We start from the raw sequence: 4848 nt of genomic DNA, 5'->3' as shown, positions 1-4848 counted from the left end.
TCTCTTCTGTTTCTACTCACAGCTCGTTCATTCCTCCGTCTGCTCGCCACAACAGCACCAGTATCCTCTTCACCACCGTAGCAATAAGCTCAGCAACTCAATAGCCTGATGGGCAATGAAGCAACCCGAAGTGACAACAGCAACTCAACTCAACAACACGCACCAACCTTGTATTTTCCTCTCCCTTTTGTACTCCTTCGCTTCCTTACATCCTCCAATCCTCGATCGCTGCGTTTATTAAACACACCTGCGCATCATTAACTTGATTTTGGTCGTTCTCCCGGAGATTCCGGTGCATCTACTCATGCCGCCGGGCGGAACTTAACTCCGGGCGGAACCAATCTTCTCAAATTTTGGTTCCGCCCTTGCATTCATCACCGTGTGACACTTACATACCTCACCGATTTCCCACTGTCTGGAAAACGCTCGGATTTAGTTCCTGTCTCCGCCTCCCAAAATGTCTAGTGTAATCGGATTGGTCAGATGACTACTCAACTGTTATTGGTCAGCTGGGTTCGGTGTGTGTTTGAAAGGTTACGCCCCTGACTACGCGTGGGTTTTCCGGTTCTGACTGAGAGTCACAGCCTCAGAGGCAACGTAAACAAGCGTTATATTTCTCTATAAACGATGGTGTCTGTACTGCCTTACCACTTCGAGCTCGATCCAGAGAGTTCAGAAGGCCGTTACGGTATAAACGATCTCCGTCAATGAATGCGATTGGATTTAACTTTTTTAGGTGTCCTTAGCTCTGCCAGAATGCTAAACGAAGACGAAAATGTGTTGCAAAGACATCCAAAAGGTAATTATAACGTACTACATAACTATATGGAAACACCAAATGTAGCACATAGAAAGTATTTGTTGAAATGATTATAAAACTATTTCACTTGTTAACACTATTTTACATAGTAAAATGTATTATAAAAGACTGCTTACATACTATATTACTGTGCAAACTATATGGAAACACCAAATGTAGCACATAGAAAGTATTTGTTGAAATGATTATAAAACTATTTCACTTGTTAACATTATTTTACATAGTAAAATGTATTATAAAAGACTGCTTACATACTATATTACTGTGCAAACTATATGGAAACACCAAATGTAGCACATAGAAAGTATTTGTTGAAATGATTATTAAACTATTTCACTTGGTAATTTCTACATTATTTTACTATAGTAAACTTTATTATAAAAGACTGCTTACATACTATTTTACTGTGCAAACTATATGGAAACACCAAATGTAGCACAAAGAAAGTATTAATTGAAATGAATGTTAGTTCTACATTATTTTACTATGGTAAACTTTATTATGAAAGACTGCTTACTTATAAGTGCTATGTTTTTACTTATTAGGTTTTAAGGAGAATGCAACAGGTTCCAGGGCCTCTTACCTGCGTGATTCATCATCCAGGTTTTGCACAAATTGTCTAAATCCCTACACACAGAACATTTATTGTACCGACTATAAGCCTTTGAGGTTCAGGACTAGAGTAAGTTTTATTACATTTTTAAACCAATAACACTAAAGTATTATTATAGTAACAAAGTACTAAAAGAACAAAAGATGTAACTTTAAAGAAAATATAGTAGTCAGTCAAAAGTTTATTTATTACAAATATATATTTAAATGTTAAACAATATACAAATAAACATTTTTTAGTAACCATATTGTGCTCTTCTTTCAAAAATTGTTCAATTCACTTCTTACAGCTATCTATTCAGATAAATGGCATATCAAAGCTTTATCAGCTGGTGCTATCTAAGACGACACTTTAGGGTTATCATCCTGTCGTTTGTTGTTCTCCAGATATGCTTGGAGCTTCCTGATCGGAATGTTGGCAAACACAAGCCTGATCACATCATCCACATAACTGTACAAATATTGCAGTCAATAAATCTTTTGTTTTGATCATTTATTTCCCTGCTTCATACATTACGTTTTTAATTATGAATGTATTTGAAATAAAACATTACTGCTTACAGTATGTCACTTGTGTGTTTTGGGAACATAGCCTTGTACTTTCCCTCTCCTGCTTTTGTTCCAGCTTGGTGACATTGTAATGAATGGCTGCAAGGTACAACCTGTAAAAATATAAATAAGTAATACATTTATTGTAAAAGTAAATACTACTTTATTTAACACAGTTACTAAAATACTTAAATACCTGCACAGCATTCCAATAAATGGGAAAGTCAAATTTTTTGCTGCAAATCTGAAATCTCAGGCTACGGACGGCAAAGGCATCCACTGATGATGGTGATTGAAACATTGTGAAACGATGCTACTGCCTGGGTTCCTATGATTATGCAGAGAAAAAAACTTTGTCATCATCAGTTATACATTTTAGACTGGTAGTGGTTTCACTAGCTAAATACATCATATGTGTTACACACCTTTGCTCCTCTTATGCCAGTCTGACTCCTTGTACTGTGTGTAATAAAGTTGCATGTTTGCATACAGTGTAGAAGGATGTGTCCAGCTGCGAATCTAGGATATGGACAAATAAAACAAACATGTATTCAGTCAAAAAGACATATTATAACAATAGAGTACAACGATTATAAATCGTTAGACTATTCATTAAAACGTTAATGTATTACATGGCCCAACATTAGCAACACACATTACATGTTTACTTCGTTTCAAAATCTAAGAAAGTGTGGCATGTAGAGATCGGGAAGTCTTTATTGGGTATTAGTTTATTCATTGGTTGGGGCCGATAGAGGGGGTTGGATTACGGTATATAAACAACATACGTGTGTGTGACCCAGACGAGCGTCACTTCCCGGTATCCCGTTTCGCTTCCGGTGTATGGACTGAGGGCTGTTGTTAGCTCGGGTAGGTGAAACTATTACCGCTATGTGCATCTCTTTAAAACATGGATTATACATGTCGGTTTTCTGCAGCTGTGCAGGACGATTGCTGCAACTGTAAACATCTCCGTGGCTGCAGATATTGTGGCTTTGACTTGTCGGCGGCGTGTGTCTCATCTGTTTATGCGATCACATTCAGGTAACGTTGTGTTTTAATGGCGTGTTGACTGACTTGCATTTCGTTAGTAACTTATGCCTTTATCGTAGTCAATACGATGCTGCGTATGGGCGGATGACGACTGTATACGCCAAGTTACTCTCCTTGTGTATCCTGAGCTCCACCAGCTGAGTGATTAAACTGAAACTAAAACTTTGCATTGCCACTATGGAGTATTATCTTCACCTCCACTGATTCCCGGGTCCCTGTGCCTGTTATTCGGTATGTCTCACTCATGTGGGTCTATTACATAAATGTATTGTGACGACTGATTAACATGATTAGTTTTTCCCCTAGGTTATAGAGTGATAGGGGTATGCAGTGACGTCACCGCTGTCTTGTTCCTGGTTGAATATGCGCGTGAACGTGAATCCCATTTTAGTACGGTTGTGAACCCGCTAATGCGGTGGGAGTACTGTGTTTTGCACTTATATGGTCCAGTTATGTTTTCAGTTGATTTACTTGTTGTTTTGGGTTCATTTTTGTATTATTGCCAGTGTACTGGCGTGAGCATATGTTTTCTTTCTGTTTGTTTCAGTGACAATTGGTTTTGTTTCTTTATTCTTTAATTCAATTTAATTTGGTTAATTTTGTTATTGTGTGTTTGACAGGCATTAAGTGTCAGCTGTGTTGCCTGCCTGAATTTTGTAAATCCTTTTCGTTTCTGTTTGAGTGTGTGTGTGTGTGTGTTTGTGTGCTGTGTTATTTTGTTTTACAGGAGCTGCAGACCTTTGATGAAGAGCAGGGCTAAAGTCTTTCTTTAGGTGGTGATGGTGTTTCCTCACGGAGTGCTGTGATTTGCCGTGTGCACTGGGGCTTTTGGAGTGGTGTGAGTTTGCAGTGTACGTAGAGTAAAGGCCTGTACGGCCGGTCATTTAGCCGAGGCTGCAGCTCCTTGTGTCGTCCTTCTGGACCATTTGTGTGATTGTGGTCCCATTTTATGCATCTTGTGAATGCATTTTAAATTTCTTCTGACATTGAAAATACAATAAATATTCTATTTTTATACCAGTACCTCTGTCTCCATTGTCTATTTGCCACAAAGTGGGGAACCTGTGCATATTGTTTTCAATAAATTCCTTGGGTGAGATTCCCAGGGTGGCATAGTCAGGCATTGTTAACCCTTTGGGTAATTAATTCATTCAAATTTATTTAATTCATACCTTCCCTCTGCCATCTGGCCACAAAATACATATAACGTTAAACAAATCATCTGTACTTAGAGTTTCTTGAGTTTGATCATGAGAACAAACTTTACCGGTAACAGTTTAGCTGGAACAGCTTAGCAAGTTTGTAAACACGTCTAAACATCGATAAAAAACGATAGTCTGCATAATTCAACATACACATGTGTAAATATGGTACGTTGTTTATGAAATACATTATTACAACACAAAACAATTAGCTTGCAAGCTTAGCTCTACACATAAGTTAGATATATATCTGAGCTCTACAAGCACATAATGTTAAGCTCCGGTTACCGGTAACGTAACTTACAGTAAAGGCAAATAATAAACATGAATACTTACAGCCTGTGATCCAGAAGTGCACGGTAATCCAACTTTCAGGAGGAAACGTCGCGCAAATCCAGCTTCGGTTCATAAGAAGCAGTTATTGTGAAAACTCAGTGAACAACTTCTGACTGGATTTTTCCGGAACCGTATTAAACATGATGTCCTCTGTGTAAGTCCATAAAGTGCTATTTTGCCCTTGCATCTAAAGAGACAGCGTCTACTCGAGAGATTTAATCGCTTAAACAATGAAACAAGAGTTTGCAAACAGGGTCAAAGCAGGGACTCCCAACC

The 4848-nt window shown here is 38.2% G+C and overlaps 3 long non-coding RNA genes across 3 annotated transcripts; 2 read left to right on the top strand and 1 right to left on the bottom strand.

Moving 5' to 3' along the window:
- The first annotated feature begins 255 nt into the window (after window positions 1–255).
- Window positions 256–1852, top strand: LOC141351362 (uncharacterized). The gene is made up of 3 exons (XR_012359595.1): window positions 256–799; window positions 1366–1502; window positions 1820–1852. It is a non-coding gene; the product is annotated as an uncharacterized lncRNA (long non-coding RNA).
- LOC129456017 (uncharacterized) lies at window positions 1633–2509 on the bottom strand. The gene is made up of 3 exons (XR_012359596.1): window positions 2407–2509; window positions 2178–2309; window positions 1633–2094 (listed from the first exon to the last, which is right to left on the bottom strand). It is a non-coding gene; the product is annotated as an uncharacterized lncRNA (long non-coding RNA).
- Window positions 2510–2884: 375 nt separating this feature from the next.
- On the top strand, window positions 2885–4057 carry LOC141351363 (uncharacterized). The gene is made up of 2 exons (XR_012359597.1): window positions 2885–3025; window positions 3094–4057. It is a non-coding gene; the product is annotated as an uncharacterized lncRNA (long non-coding RNA).
- Window positions 4058–4848: the final 791 nt, after the last annotated feature.

This window comes from Misgurnus anguillicaudatus, chromosome 20, assembly GCF_027580225.2.
Source record: "Misgurnus anguillicaudatus chromosome 20, ASM2758022v2, whole genome shotgun sequence".
NCBI classification, from domain to species: Eukaryota; Metazoa; Chordata; class Actinopteri; order Cypriniformes; family Cobitidae; genus Misgurnus; species Misgurnus anguillicaudatus.
The sequence above is the reverse complement of the archived record's forward strand: the minus strand, read 5'-3'. Positions and strand labels throughout refer to the sequence as shown.